Consider the following 17,664-nt stretch of genomic DNA (forward strand, 5'->3'; position numbering starts at 1 on the left):
AGCCACAACACGTACAACCTTGAGGCGGATGGGCTACAACAGCAGAAGACCCCACCGGGTACCACTCATCTCCACTACAAATAGGAAAAAGAGGCTACAATTTGCACAAGCTCACCAAAATTGGACAGTTGAAGACTGGAAAAATGTTGCCTGGTCTGATGAGTCTCGATTTCTGTTGAGACATTCAGATGGTAGAGTCAGAATTTGGCGTAAACAGAATGAGAACATGGATCCATCATGCCTTGTTACCACTGTGCAGGCTGGTGGTGGTGGTGTAATGGTGTGGGGGATGTTTTCTTGGCACACTTTAGGCCCCTTAGTGCCAATTGGGCATCGTTTAAATGCCACGGCCTACCTGAGCATTGTTTCTGACCATGTCCTTCCCTTTATGACCACCATGTACCCATCCTCTGATGGCTACTTCCAGCAGGATAATGCACCATGTCACAAAGGTTGAATCATTTCAAATTGGTTTCTTGAACATGACAATGAGTTCACTGTACTAAACTGGCCCCCACAGTCACCAGATCTCAACCCAATAGAGCATCTTTGGGATGTGGTGGAACGGGAGCTTCGTGCCCTGGATGTGCATCCCACAAATCTCCATCAACTGCAAGATGCTATCCTATCAATATGGGCCAACATTTCTAAAGAATGCTTTCAGCACCTTGTTGAATCAATGCCACGTAGAATTAAGGCAGTTCTGAAGGTGAAAGGGGGTCAAACACAGTATTAGTATGGTGTTCCTAATAATCCTTTAGGTGAGTGTATAAGGTGGAGTAAAAACAATGGTGTATCAGTGCTTCAGCTGTTCCTACAAAGAATGTGATAATAAGTTTGAGACTCTTTGGCGTTTGCTTAAACTTTTGCCCTTCAGTTTATGTCATCTCCAGCACTGCACGCCTTGTGATTCGGAAGAAATTCTCTGTCTAGACAAAAAGTCAAACTGAATAAGTAGATTCCTGTGGCTGTAATCCCTGTAGCACCACTTCCCTCTGTAAGGTAAACATCCATTAAAGTGGTTTCATAAGAAGTCAGTGAATGTTTGTAGGTTATTGTTCCTCTCCGTCATTTACTTCAGTAATTCCAAACCCTAATGCATCTTGGGCAGCAGGAATTTCAAATCTGTAAGGAGTTCATAAATGTCAACATTCAACCTATCTTTTTCTTTTCTGTAACAAATTCAATTTAAGGCTAAAGTCACTTTTTAACATATGTAACTTTAATCCTTCTGTAATTCTGTAGTTCATTTGGCACATCCATTTGGGCTGAAATAAAGCCAGACTTTGATCTAATTTTAAGCTAATGAGAAATGCTACAGTGTTTAGCCACTGTACTGAAGTGTTTTCCAAACTGTCAGTCATTTAGAAGCGGCTGTGCTTACAAGTTAAGCTTCTCATTTCAAGTTTGCCTAAAGGAGTGAATGTGCAGGAGCAATTAAGCTTGCCTTTTCTTTCACAGATGGTAACATTCATTCACATAAATGGTCTTAGCTTCTTCTTCTCTACTTTCAGATGTATAAATTCTGCAGGAAAAGAAACAAGGGTGTTCATGAAAATACAAAGATATACAAGAGAATCCCTGCAAAAGCAGAAATACAGTTCTTGTCATAGTGAGATATAGTACAGGGCTGGCAAACCCTGGCCCTAGAGAGCTGCATTGCCTTCTGTTTTTTTGCTTTATCCATATCATTATAATTTGTAAATTTCCATATGTTCAAGCTATCCAGAGATTGATGATTTAGAGAGACCTGCAGGATTAGCCACCAGGGCTAGCCACCTCAGCCCAAACCATTATGATTTATATTAAACCCTAGAAAGGCATTAATACTTCAAGTAAAAAAAACGGTTTTGTAATCCAAACCTATACATGTTTGTATGGAGACATATGGGGCTAATTACTTTTCACACAGTTACCTTTTATACTACCTGTATCAAGACACTACAATGTTTTTTTGAATTGGGGTATTTGACAGAAATATTTTTATTCCAAACTGAAACTAGTTATACCTTCAAAAGGCTGTCTATAGTTTTTGCTGTTTCCATGGTAATGTGCATGGGGAATACAGTGGACACACGTTTCATGTTGCGAGGTTTGTTTGGTAAAGGCCAATGTCCACAAAGTTCTTGAATTTTCATTTTGCTATTTTCCTCAGCAGTAGCCTTTGCACAGCTAATCTGAACTCATAATTTCTTTCACTGCCAGTCTGCGTGTGAATCCGTGATCTGAATGTTAATGTGTCTAAGAGTTATTACCACCTAAATAGCACCGCATTACCAGTCTACTGATTAATGGTGTAAATCAGTTTGGCCTCCAATGTTATATATATATTTGATCTTTCTTGCTCTGCCACCTATACAACAATGCTGAACCAGACTGCAAATGTATTACATGGGTTAGCCGGGAAACTGCCATACACTGTTTCTAAAGGCGCCTAAAGGGATATTGCACTCTTTGTTTATTATCAAAAGCTGTAGATTCCTCTAGTATTACATGCTTAAGCTTGTTTGCAATTTTCTTTCAAAGCTGATTGTTGCTGGTTGTTGCTGTTGTTTTTCTCTGGTGTGCTTTGTGTTCTCAGAATGAATATGTTTCCAGAGTGTAGCAGTGGCGGGCTTCCATGGTAATTGGCCAGAATTAAAATGACCAGACACTAGCCAACATTATATACATTTCATTTGTATTATAATTTTCATATCATTTTATCTTATCACTATATTTCTGTTAAACTCATGTCATGTAAGTATGTTTTGTTCTGCACCCTTTATTTTCTCTTCAAAGAACAAGGACCTCCTTTAATTTTGCAATCAAAGTACTACAACATCTTCGAACGGTAATACTGGATGGGGTTTAACTTGATTCGCGCATGCGCTCTGTGGGTCTCCCGGTCAAATTTGCGCACGTTCTTATAAACCGGCTGGAAAGCCGCGCGTGTAGGCACCACGCATGCGCACTGTGAACAAGCTAGCCAATCATACGATACAGCCGCAGTTTTGAATCGCAGAGGGACTTAATTTACAAATAAGGTATGCATATTATTATTATTATTATTATTATTATTATTATTATTATTATTATTATTATGTAATGCTTTGGTGTCTGCTCTGTTCCGTCGAGGCCTCTCATGTTGGGTGGGGAGCTTTGGAGAGTAGCTTGTCCAGTTACTAACATGTTACTAACATGTTTTGAGACGGGTAGCTATTCATTAGCCTAATGGCTTGAGGTTGACACACTGTAATTATTGGCTGACAACAGTTTAACAGTTTAACTTGACTGTTCGTCTGTACATGCGTCCTTCCACCTGTGTTGTGTCTCAAATACTTTCCTAACTGAAGTCAGTGCAGTTTGCATACAGTGTAATTACATACAATAATTACATAAGGATTGATAAGTATAAATTGTAAACAAAAAAAACAAACAAGTTGCAATGAAACGAGAAAACAAAACGTTTTTTTTTTTTTTTTTTTAATCTGAATTGCTTTAATGATACCAGGAATATTTAAATGCTCCATTCAGGCACAAATATCAGGGCCTAAAACGTAATTGAAGCTGAGTCTAGTTAATTAAATCATTATTGTTCTGGAAAACACTAATCCACCCAATCCCTAGATTTACTTGTTTGGTAAAAAGTGATTACTTCTTCAAAACTGTTGGAGCTTTACAAATGAAGTCAGTCATAGATCTTCATATAGAAACCCCAAAAGAATACTGGGCCCATAGAAACCCACACAACACGTGGTCATACAAACACCCAGTGACTCGTATGTGTCACTGTTTTATTTACATGGCTGTATCAGATGTAGTATGACTATGACTAAATACAAGCGCTTTTTATGATGTGGGAGAGAAGTTGTGAATACACCTTTCCTCTTGCTTATTTGTATGGGGGTTTGCTAAAATAAAAATATTTTCTGCCTGTACTTTAACAAAGCAAGCATACACTTTACTTTTATACAGAATGCATCTCTGTATTCTTTTTCGAAATTTAATGACTTGCATGTACTTGCACTTGCGCCAAGGGTATCAAAAGGATTCAAACATAGGTTGAAAGAGAGTTTATTTTCTTGTCATTCAGAGTTCTGCAGTTGGGAGTCTGTGAAAGAGGAGTGAGTTCAAGTGCATGGAGAAAAAAAAGAATCTCAATCAGATTTACTGTGCTGTTTAAAATATCATGCCCCCAAGATTTCTTTAAATTGGAAGAGGAGAGCATTCCATCAAGGGTCCTGTATTTCACACATCATTCACAAGTGTGTGTGAATAATTACCCAATTTAAAGTGTCCCTTTTCAAATGGTTTTGATCATACATGAGGCTGAGTAAATGTTAACATTATCAATGGCTGGGCAAAGGGCAAACTATTGCAAAGCATACGTGTCTTGATAGCTTGTCAGAATTCATTCATCAGTCGCAGTGCAAACCCCTGTTCTCTCATCTCCTCTTCTGTCAGTGCTGGAATCAATTAAATCCACGTGACAAAGATACAACATGTATTAGGAGATGGCTCTAGCAATATATAAATGAAACCACAAATTGCAGACACATTTTCTATTCATGCCACTGTTCTCCTACTTTTTTGTCTGTCTGTTTCTTACACGAGTAGAACTTGATAGACAATGTGCTATTGAGAACGTCCCACTTCTTTCACCTTCTTCTTGGGTAAGATGCCACTTTTTTTTTTTTTACACATTTTCGTCTGCTTAGAGAGAGTGTTGAACAACGTTAACACATTGGATGTCTGAGTGCGGCACTCAACTTAGAGATATTTATCTTATACCACAACACCTGTCTGTCTATGCAGTGCACCAAAACCTTGAAATTAACGAGTTCAGGACATTTTTCTACAATGTATGAGGGATGCAGCCTTGCAAACAGCTTTTCATACAGCCATTAATAATTATTTCCTATTGGTCAACAGTGAGCGCTCATAAAGCATGTCTGTCTCGGGGTGGAATAGTGAGGTCCAGTTCCCTCCAGCTGCTTTCATCTTCATAAATATTTAGTAGGCAGGGTGACATGAAATATGATTTTGTAGCTTTCATAAGGCTCCTAAATAAGATTGTAAAAAGTCACTGAAATTCATGGTTACTAGGGAACTTAAACTCCTGCTCATTGCTAATCATTTATCCCCCAAATTAAACGAGCCTTCAATTTAAATGAAGATGGCCTCCACCAATATCATATATTTTTAAAATCTCTGAATTAGCAGTGAGATTTTAGCAAAAGACTAATTAGCGCTGTAGTACGAAACGCATAACACTTTAAATTACCATGAAGATGACCTGCTTGGCAAATCACCTCCTGAAAGATGTTCCCAACATCGTACCCATCCATTACATCGAGCACTAGTGAAATAAGTACCTCTTTCTTTTGTAATGTATAAAGCCTGTAATAAAATAAAGATAACCATTAAAGAAACATCAGTGCATCTCATTAATCATCGTTACTGAAGGCAGTAGCTTTGGTCTCTGTAGTGTATTTTAGTAGGTGGCTTTACCACTCTGTAATTTGTAAATGCGACCCCCTGTGTTCCTGCTGTAGGTATCGCCAAATCAGGGGTATGGAGCATATATTACTGAAGCAAATGGAGTTTGCATTGCAGTGCTGATGAACAGACAGTTGTGCCTTTATGAAGCATGTGAAACTTAATGGAGCAACTGCATTATTTATTTATTTTCCCTTTCCCATGTAGCTCGAGTAAATAACTGCCCCAGATTTCACAGTCATGGTGTTTGTTGCAACGGGCCGTTTGTACTTTCATGGCATAATCCTCTTACCTGTTTACAAGATAACCTTATCAGTCTTTAACACAGCTTTTGTCGGGTGCTGTAAAGAAAAGGTAATTGCATTTATTCACAACAGAGCGATCCTGCTGTGTGTCTTAGTCTGATGCTTTTAACTGTATGGGGACTATACATTAACTGGGTAACCCTAGATAATCTGTGGTGTTTCTGGGTAATTAAAATGACTCTTTTTCCCTGGGTGTAGGATCCTTGATGTTCCACTTGAATTGGTCAGGTTCAGGCTGATTAGCATTTCTGCGTGGGCTGCATGTGGTGTCCAGCATCAATTTCAAAATGCCAACAAATGAGAAAACGATAATGATCTCTTATGAATGAGATGCAAGCCTGTCCCTCAAACTAGCCTTTTAATATTTTGCTTGCCCTTTATTCACAAATGCCAAAATAATTATCCCTTAATATTTCATCTTTAAACTACTTAATAATACATATATATTTTTTTACTCATATGTGTAGACTGACTATAAAAAAGGAAGCTCTGCATTGTACTCTCTATATTTAAATCACCTTTACTGAACTTCAGGGAATGACATTTAGAGTTCTATTAAAGGGATAATGGTTATATTTATTTTGAGAATATCCGTGTTCATTTTTACGATTAAAGGTATTCAGGGGAACATTAAAAAAAGATAAAAAGAGAAAGACCAACCAAACAGTCTTACTCGTAATTAATCCATCTCAGATGTTTAACCTGCTTATGATACTCCACTATTTTCCTTGTCTTAAAGCCGCTGTTCATTAACAGTTGTCTGTCATTTCCTTTTTAATGCTGTTCAAGAGATTCAGTGAATCAAATGTTTTATCTCAAACCTCTGTGCTTTCAGATTCCAGCTCAGTGAGGTCATCATTAACATTTATGTCACCAGACTAAAGGTATTACATTTGCAGTTGATTTTAAGGCAGGATGTAGGAAGGACATGGGCAGTTAACAGTGGAGCCTGTCACAGTACCAGTTCTTCAGCCAGTTGTAGGCAAATTAAGCTTTTTTACTGCCTGGGTTTCCTGCATGGTGCTCGAGAATAACACAACCATAAAAAAAAAAAACAACTACAGCATTGAGAAGACGCTCATTTTGCATCGAGAGTGGTGTAGTTGCCAGGGAACTCGGATCATCTTTGTTTAAACACAATCAGCACAGATTAACACATCTGAACACCGCGACTTTGGAAAGGTAATTCGAGCTGGGAAATATGGAAAAGGCTGATTGAAAATGAAATTGAACCTGTGCATTTATCCATGAAGACACTAAGGTTTTCTTTCTAAAACTAGTGGATAACTATTAATCTTGATGAGATAAAAATATAAATCATTCCTGAACACATGACAGGTAGAGCTGCAATACAGGTTTGCTGTCTGTCTGCTGTGCGTGCAAATCATTGTTTTACAAAAAACTAAAGTTACCACACTGTTTTAGAAGGAATCTGATTGTATAAAGCTTTGAACGTAATCTTAAATACTAATGCAACTGACGAGTGGCTTGGACTATAATAGCCAAGGAATTTAGTCTTTCACAATGTATTAAAATATTTTAAAGTCCTAGATCGAATAGACTTTGTAAGCACTGTTATAATGTGAAGGTTATACTACATACCAGTATGGTAAATATATAATGGGGGCTTCAGAAATATTACCTTTTGTTAGTGAAGTAAAATTCTCTGTTAGGCAAGGTAATGCCTGGTACTATTACCCTTGAAAATGGGTGGGTGTGGGGTGAACAAGAAATTTTGTTTTTGTTTTTTGTTTTTTGGGGAGGGGGGGTGCCATATGCCATATGCCATTTTTTACAGTGCCTGAGTGTAAATTAAAAACTTAAATCAAAGGAATACATTTAACTAGAAGATTGCTTCCAGAAACAGCATGAGTCATTCGGGCTTGGGGAATTAGTCAAGTGTATAGAGATGGTGATTAAAAAAATGCTGGAAGCCTCAAAACACTAAACAAAACCCAAAGTGACCTACCAAGTGAGTAGAGACACTGACAGGACAAGGGTATATAACATCTTTAGAATATGAGTGTGTTAATAGCTCTGGTGGGAAAACTCATCACTGAGTGAAGGGTTGGCACAGGCTGTCTGAAATAATGTGGTGTCTTTATTTTTTTAATTTGTAGTTGAACTCATAAAGGACTAGCATTATGGCAAGCCAAATTAACATTTAGAGATCTCAATGTATTTCAGATATCTCTATAAGTTTCAAGATATCTCAAATGAATTTAAAGATATCTGAAATTAACTGAGATATTTGAAATGCATTTCCAGATGTCTCAAAATAACTTCCTGTCTTTTTAGAGAAATCAAATACAATTCAGAATCTCTCTAAATAACATCCTGTAGATTTGCTGAGATTATCACTTTGTTTACTCATTCAGTTACATATAAATAAATGAATGACTAAACAGTAAATTATATCTCAGGCAACATACAGAAAGTTGAGAGAAGCAATAACATGGAGCTAATGAATGAAAATAATGTCTGAAGAAAACGGGGAAAGACACGCTGAGCTCACCCAGACTGTGACAATCATTATCATGTTTATTCTTTAAGATAAACTAAATCATGAGGATTTAGAATTGCCTCCTTATAAAATATTTGTAATGTATGGTAATCCTCAGTAATACAAACACTATATTGTCTTGTTAGCTCCCTCAAGTACAAGGCTTTTTAGCTAAAACATTTTAATTACATTAACACAATATGAATTAAGACATAATTGAAGGCACCACTTACAGAAACTACACGTGGCATTTGGAAAGATTTAAAACAAAGAACCAGATTTGTCTGTGCAATCTCAAAAACACATAGAACAAGTCTGTTTTATTTTTTCTAAATTGAAATGTTTTGCTCTCCTGCAGTTTGACACTTTTTATCTGCTCTTTTCATCCATTCATTGGTTATGTCGAGTAAATACAAATTTCAACTTTTACAATCCATTGAGACTTTTCTTACAAAAAGGAAAATTGTGTTCAAAGTTATACCCTACACAGTAATCAGCTACAGATATGCACACAGCCAATTTGTTCAGTACAGAAGATAGATACAGAAGAGACCAATTATTTTATAGTATTATATTGTTCTCAGAAGAAGGCATTTAGAGACTTTATTCCATTGAACAGATGGTTTATTCATTGTCATACAGAGACTACTGCCGGCCATTGTTTACGCCAAAACAAAGAAGACCCCAAACAAAACCATTACAACCATAACTAGAATTGCTCTACAGCCATATACTCAGCAAGGTCCTGGACTACTCTTACTCCCTCCTACCAGACAGGGTATATTTAATAACTCACCCCAGAACCCGTCCCTGTCTCCCCTTGTATTGGCCAACTGCAAGCATGATCTGTACAACAATCAATTATGCACATTGTGTTTATGAGCTCGTTAAGGTGACGTAACGCCTCTGTGCAATCAGTAGAGTGTATAAAACCTCTGCAACGGGAGACCTGGTGTTTTGGCATAGTGGTTTTATCCCTCTGCTGTGGTGGAGCTGTGTGCTGTGCAGCGCTCAGAAAAGGCCTGCAGCGCGCAGTTCGAATCCTGAGCTGGGAGCTCCAACCTACACACTATACACATGCTAAGAAATGGCAGATCCCCCGAGGACAGACGGGTGCAGATTTGCACCAAACACCACAAACTCCCAGCCCAAGGGAACCTGCTCATGGTGGCCAGGTTGCTACAGTATTTCAGCTACAACATTTGATTTTGTATTTTCATAGGAACCGTAACCAGCAGTTGTTTTGCAAGTATGGGAAGTCATATGCTGATGACGTTATAAGGTATTGGAATGAATGACAATAAAACAGACGTTTAGTTGTATGAAAGAGATTGTCATATGGCAAGAAAATGCTGTACTTAACATTGATTATTAGGTTTTTATTTATTACACATACAATGCAGTATTTATACATGTACAGAATATAATGCAACATAATGTAGTTAGGAGAAAATAGTTACATATACACACAGAGACACATCCCTATGTGTACATAGATATATACACAGATACGTGCCCATATACATATACAAATATACATGTAAATAATAAATACAAATATAACAATAGAGAGAAAAAACATAAGTGTTATTAGAGCAACAAAAACAAGTGGGCTAGGGATAGCAACAGGTTGGGGATTCTACTATGTGGCATTTAAATAAGAAGGGGAATTTAGGAAATCAATAAATCCATCCCAGTCTTCTTCAAATAAAGCTGGTTTTAAGGTTATACAGAATCCTTTCACAGGGGACATGAGGAAAGCTCTCTGATCCACATAGGTACACCAGGGGAGTTATTGTTTCTCCAATACATTTATTGGCTGCTGTCGGTGCCATCTTGATCTAATATCTCTAATTCCCACATTTGATAACAAACAATCATCCCCAAGAAGTATGAGGCTCAACAACAATATTTGTTATCTGCGATATTAATTGAAGGTTTGTCCTCCCAATATGCTGTCACATGTGGGCAGGACCAAAACATATGTAGTAGAGTACCAGTTTTAAGTTCGTGGACAGTACTGTGTATATTTGGCATTGATTAAATACAGCCGTTCTGGAGTAGAATATATCCTATGGATAAGATTGAACTGCAGCAGTCTATGTCGACCATTAACTGAAAAGTTTTGAGCGTCGTTACAAATTCTTTCCCATTCCTCTTCCTCAAAGATCTAGGCTAAATCGACTTCCTTCCTGAGCCTCAACCTCAGTCCCCAAGCAGCCCCGCAGGCCCGAGTATACAGAGGAGACAAAACCCTTGTTCTCTTTATTTTCAAAAGTACAGCATAATAGGAAAGACACCTATAAGTGAAACCCATGCTCTGATTAACTTGGTACACTGGTTTAGATGCTACAACACAAGGTTGCTACATTACATACATTAAATAAGTGGGTAAAGTCGGTTTTCCACATGTATGCCTGGCTTTGGTGTCTTTTACCGTCTAAAATCTGTTTCTCGATTGTGTTAGAAGCTCGTGAGCTCTGCAGAATCCCAGTCGTTTGATGTTCTAGAAAAAAAGGTAGAATGCCCTTGTCAGTACTTTAATACAAGTTTCCATCAGTTAAAGATATAAAAACTCACTTTAGCTTGACCTACATTTGACAACACATGCTCTCATACACCCCTCAGCAAAACAGATGCAGTTGTAACATTAACAAAGCTATTTTTATCATTTAATCCACATCTTGAATTTTAAAACTTATTTCTTGCTTAAAGGCAATATTCAGCTAAGAGACAGATGTATGATTATTGTAACCAAAGTATTAATTTTGTTGATTTAATAGTTTTTCGTCTTTCTTTTTGTGAGCTGAACATTCCACCTCCTTAAAGTTGATGGTCATTAGTTGATTGTTTTATTAAAGTCCTGATAAATCTATATCCAACCAGAAATATGTAGGATGGAAAAATAGTACTTATATGAAATGGATGGTAAAACTGGCATGAAGACATTATTAAATTATTAAGGTTGACATCTAAAAGTTTAAAGTGGCAGTATTATTTTGCTAATGATGGGTATATAGCATAAATCATACAGAGTTGAATCATTGTTCTTAATCTTGTTCTGGATGTTCTCACAGTAATGTGCAGTACGAATACAAAGACATGAATAATATAACTTTAAAGTAGACATTTAAGCTGAAATACTGTGGACTGCTCACTTTGGCGATCAGAGTGTATAAAAAGTGGGTAAAAGGGCATTAAGAATATGTTTAGAGAGCAGATTTGTGACATTTAATTGCAGTCATAAATCACCTGATCTTTATTTTGTGGCTGCATACATAAACGTATCCAGGAAATACACACCAGATGCTTTTACTCCAAAATCTGCAAACAGTGTCACCCAGTAGTGGGGTATAAATTTGAAACTAAGCTCACTGTAAATAATTGTTCAGTGTTGCTGTTTGTAACTCATTTTGAATTGGAGAATGAAGGGTGCATTGAAGTATGAATATTATTTTACTAGATGTCAATACAAAGTCATAGGCCCCTCTAATCTACATCAATCAGCACATGCCTTTTTAATTCATGTTGACACTGAGTTGTGGCTTTTGACTTGTGGTCTTATTTCTGAGTTTAAGCATTAAGAACTTGATAGATCTCTGGAATCTACAGTTGTCCTCACTCCCATTTTTGTTTACAATGTTTGTTTTTTAACTTAAAATCAATGTTAGAATATTTTATATAATCCATTGACATGACATTACAGATTTGTATGGATGTCTCATTAAAAGTGAGACTATGTAAAAAAAAAAGCATGCAACTTTATATGTGGAGTAGTTTATTGCTCACCCTCTTTGTTAATCTAGTTTGTTTATTTATTAAATGTAAATCCTTAGTTAAGCCATGATCATTAACAACAGTCATTGTTATACAATAATACTGGGAAAGCCTTAACTGTAACATTTTCTAATTGGGCAAATAGTTTTTCTGTGCAATATAAATGGACGTGTCTATCCTGCAGCTCACTGACTCAGTTTGACATGTGATGTCACAGACTCCCTTGGAAGTCCCAAAAGTACATGATAACCATAGCAACCAATGGCCTACCAATGAGATTCCAAGCTGTGCTTAAATGAATCTCCAGTTTCCGAGGGAGTTTTTGTGGCATACCTTTTCTCCCTCAGGAGAGAAATATTAAAAACGGTCGGTGGCATATCACAAGCTAATCTCCTCAAATGGACGTTCTCAGGGCAAAAATTTAAGATTTAGCTGATCTGCTATAGTAAATATTTAATGTTTCAAACCGCTTTACATTATTTAATTCCTTCCCAAGGTACTGCAAGAATTTAACCTGTCACATACATCAAAAATGATTCCTCATAACATATAATGCTGACTTTTTATATTGTTAAAACAGGCCTTTTCATACTTTGTTTGTGGGTTTATGTGACAGGTTGGCAGCCATAAGCTTTGCCATTGTTAGGGATTGGTTGATTGTGACACATTTGTATTTCTGCATTTGCTCGCTTCATTCTTGCTGCTCACTTTACCTAATCAAAACATTGCGAAATTAAAATTCCAGACTTTTACCCAATTACAGTTTAATTGTTACAAACTGCTTCCTACAATGATTGAGTGAGGTTTTGGTATGCAATTCAAGGCTAGGTCAAAGTTTGGATGTGGTCCAGGCCTTAGACAGAATCTTGAACTTTTCTATCCGCACAGTTGTAAAGTACTGAGAGCTTTTCCCATGGTCCATTAATATTGTAAAGCGTGTCATCAATGTCAGTCATTAAAGCTGAATGCATAATTATATGAATATATTTTTCCTTTGCCACACATAGTGAAAACCTTTGTCATATATTGCTGCTTTAACAGTGTGATGCTTTTAAGATGTAAGACAGTGATCAAAGCTTACCTTTCATGGACTCTCCAGTTTCTGAGTTCATGTTTAGTGTACCCTCTGCCTGCTGTTCACTGTATCGTGCTTCTGTCACAAGTGATTGGAGTCTGATTTCTGGGTTATACTGGAAAAGTCACATAAAAATCCACACTTGTCTCCCTCCCTGCATCCCTCCTCCACCTCCTCCTCCCACTTCTCTCTCTCTGTCTCTGTTACCAATGGACTGTTGTTTGCCCTATGTTTTGCACTTAATGACTTCTAGAAGAGACCTTCTGCCACCTTTTGATACATGGCAATAGATTTGTTATGTGCAGTGAACACACACACTAGTGACACTGGTGTGTGGTTCTTGAACTCCCTGGTGATCACTTCCAGGCCAGGTATTCAGTTTGTATCAACACATCGCTGAGCGTCCGCAATGCCTTCCAGTTCCCACTTAATTGTTGAACTCACACACATGCACACACACACTCCCCAAGAAATGCTGGCTTTGAATTGATCTGTGTGCAGTCATGCGATCAGAGTTGTATTTGTGACATTATAGTGTAGTACAATAGTCAATTATAGTTGTCTACGTGATACATTACACTGTATTACAGTACATTAAATTAGTGAGGTCAATAGGTTTCTCTATGGCAACAGACTAGACCGTTATTAAAGACATTTACATGTAAATAATACTGAATGTATAACAAGCATTTGGCTAAATACAATAAATACAACAATATAGTATGGATGTGTTCTGGCTGTCCCCTAGGACACTTTTTCTGACTTTTTTCAGTCGCATATGACACCTTTTAGTCCCATATGGCAAAATTAAACTATGTGAGCTTCAAAAAATGTTGCTTGGCTGTATATTGAGTGAAAGTTGTGAAACATTGTTGGATTGCATTGATCTTTATAGATCAATATAGCTCTCCATCTTTGAGTTGTGTGTGTGTTCAAAAGAAAGTGCTTAAAATCTTGTTTTGCCATTTTCTATTCTGTTTCATCCAAAATTAAAAGAACATGGGACATTTTGTGCATTATTGCACTGGGCTGATGTAGTCTAGCGTTATGCCAATTGTGTCACCTAGCAGTATTTAGCACCTATAGATGCCAGGAAGTGTCAGTGCCAAATAGTGTCACCAATGGAGACTCTATTTGGCAGTTGCACTTTTTGGCATAGCAGATGCCAAATTGCCACGTTATGCCAGAGAGCATTACAAACTGAACAATACATTGAACTACAGACATTATTGTTCATAAATGGAGAATTTTTGGCAGTGTCATCATTGGGCACAGCAGATTGTTACTTTGGCAATAGTGTCACATTGTTAATTGAATCTTAGCAGCCTGTCTGTTAAACATATAGCCTAACATCTTTATAGACATGTCTTGTTAGACCAGAGAACTACCACATTCATTAACTCTTATATATTAATATGGAAACTAATAATATAAATCCAGCACTAATAACAGAAATTACCCTTTTCTGACAAAATTACCCTTTTCTGACAATGACACATATCCATCTAAAAAGCACAAACAACCCTCTTGGTATAAGGTTGAATCACGGTCTGAACTAGAATTGCACGTGTCAGAAGATGCTCTGTCTGCATGTGACGGTGCTTTTTATATAATATATTATTGAATATGTATTTTTCGTGTGTTAGTGACTGTATTTATTAGTTTTGAGCTGGAGGTTTTCATATTGAATTATGCAGCCACTCTACTGTTTGCCTAGAGTGCAAGAGTGCTCTGTGTCCCTGAAAAGAATCTATGTGCTGTTTAAGCTGAATCACGGAAAAACTAATTGAAAAATCTTCAGCTTATAAAAATCAATTCTGCCACTGCCGTTTTTATAATCTTTCCCCTCCACACTGTCATTAGAGCGTAATTATACAGGAAGCAGGTGGTTTGTTGTAAAAACGCAGGGCACTTGTTTAGGGCGATCAGAACAAATGGGTTATTATTTAGTGAGAACACATTACAAAATGAAAAGCAACTCTGCAGCGAGGTAAGCCTTAAAGAATCAGAGCAGCTATGCCTGTGTTATTAAAGATTTCAGATTTCAGACTGCTGAATTTAACGGAAAGTACACAACCTCAGGGAAGGTGTCCTTCAAATAAGTGTGCAGTGTTGTATTCCTCTTATTCTATCCTGCACGAATCGAGGGCACTTCCACAGTTCCATGAATTTTTAAATATTATTAAAAGTGTATTGCTTTCAGAGCTACAACCGTCACTTGGGCAATATTGACACTGATTTAATTTACTTGAATATTATTTAACGAAGCTAATAACTAAGCCGGTCTGAGAGCTGGAGGCTAGTGTAAGTTATTAGGCTTCGTGAGACAGGATGCCAAAAGCCAATCATTGATCTGAATGTCTGAGGCTCAACAAAGCAGGTTTCTATGAGCTGTTACTGCCAATCAGGGGGTTGTGTTGGGGGGGGTTGTTCAAACAGATTTCGTTTTTTTTCTTTTTGATGTGGAATGGAGTTCTGCAGCATTTATAAACTCAAGGAATGGCACATTGTCTGCCATTGTGAATGACTTTACACAACAGCATCCTGGATCCAGGAGTTAGAAGTGCTGTGGTATAAATGTTGAAGCATTAGGAACACATGATTCAATTTATTTGAATGCAGTTGCGATAATGGCGGATTTTTAATTCTTATTCATCTATTCACTACGGCACTTGGGTACTTGGAAAATGAATGAGCCTGTGTCTTTGATTAATGTTAAAATGAAGGGGTTGTAAGCTCCTGTGGTTGCTTAGCCTTTTTAAAAGTAAAGAAATACTTCTTGACTGTGTAGATGTCTTCTTTTTTTGGGGGCTGAGGAGGGAGGGGTGTTATTTTATTTTTTATTTTACATAATATGATTTAGCATCATTAATGTATAATCAAATTTGTATACGTCACTACAGTCTTAATAAGATCTGCATGAATGTTCACAGTGTAATAAAAAGGCTTACATGTAAATTTGTAAATAACTCTTTTCCATCTTGGACAGCATTCACTTTACTCAAGTTTACAAACCAGGAAGAAAAAAAATGACCTTTTAATACATAGTCAGAACAGCAACCTACATTAAGGAAGACAGACAGGGTTGTGCACAGTGACATTATTCGCAAAAAAAACTAAACAAAAAAAACAAAACAAAAGAAAGCCAGAGAAATCTGTTTTGGCAGGTTGCTGTGGAGAAATTTGGAGCTATTTCAGGTGTCTTCACAGGATATTGAGGCTGTCAGAAAGGGTCCTCGTATTGCTATGACATGTCTGGTGTAATAGTGTGCCAAAGTCTCCGCAGGACTGCTGGAACTAGACAGTGTGTCATCTTACAGGGCTTCAACGAATGACCTCCCCTTAACTGGTTCGAATGAAAATACAAATGGTCAAGTAAATATCATTTATGTTTAATGAAGTAGTAGTAGTAATAATGATAATCTTATCAACTGTCCCTCTTCTAGGGAGATCAGACGGGTTACATTCATGGAAATGGTAGGACACTTGGTAGAAGTTCATATATTTCCTCTGCGGTTACTGTGTGTTCTGATGGATTTTTAATTTTATTTCTTGACCGTTGTGTGGTCTTTGACAAATGTACTTGTGATTTAATTTTATGTAGTAAAAAAATGTTTAAATCATTTCAGTGGCAATTTAAGGTGCAGGCTTTCAAAAAAAATCCCCACAGATTGTTTTGATTTTCACTCAAAGAAGCAAACTCTTTCCTAAAACGATCTGTAGGACTGCTCTTGTAAGCCACATATCTCTTGTAAACGTATTATGTACTATGAAATAAATGATAAACTTTCATTCACACTGTAGAAAGCAGACTATGAATTCAGTTCAGAAACTTAAGGACTTACTAAGTTGTTCTGATGACATGAATGCTTTTATTAAAACATGATGAATGTTGATCAGTCAGGTTTCTCATCCATTGGAAAATCTGAATTCACCATTTATTCATAAAACAGTCATGTCCCATTGAATATCTGCATAGCCTAGTTGATCTAACTACCTTCACAATAATAACAACAACACAAATAATAATAACAAGGATAATAATAACTGATATCTTCCTCAGTGTTCGCTGGCAAATTGTGACTTAGGGCCGGATTAAATCAAAACTTTGACCCACCCGCTAATAGAAAACTACGAATCTGTACATAGTAGCGATTACATTTATGATTAGAAGAAAGTGGCATCTTACTAAAAATGAAGCCGCAACTGAGTAGTTTTATAGTTTTCTGTTAGCGGGTGGGTCAAAGTTTTGATTTAATCTGGCAATTATTTTCTTAAAGTGAGAAGAGTTTTAATTAAAATGGTTGTAAAATGATTTAGAAAACTTCTTTAGTCACCCTGTACTTCTCTCCTACAGTACACAGTGACACTGATGACCCATGAAAAAGTGTCTCTTTTTATGTTTGTGTGGCATCTATCTCATCTAAACATTGCCTGTTGCCTTTATTCCTTTGATTATCGTTGATTATCCCTTTTACCTGATTTACCCCCTCCATATCTTTATACTGGTGTTCTCTGTTTAA

Source organism: Amia ocellicauda, chromosome 4 (assembly GCF_036373705.1).
Source record: "Amia ocellicauda isolate fAmiCal2 chromosome 4, fAmiCal2.hap1, whole genome shotgun sequence".
Classification (NCBI taxonomy): Eukaryota; Metazoa; Chordata; class Actinopteri; order Amiiformes; family Amiidae; genus Amia; species Amia ocellicauda.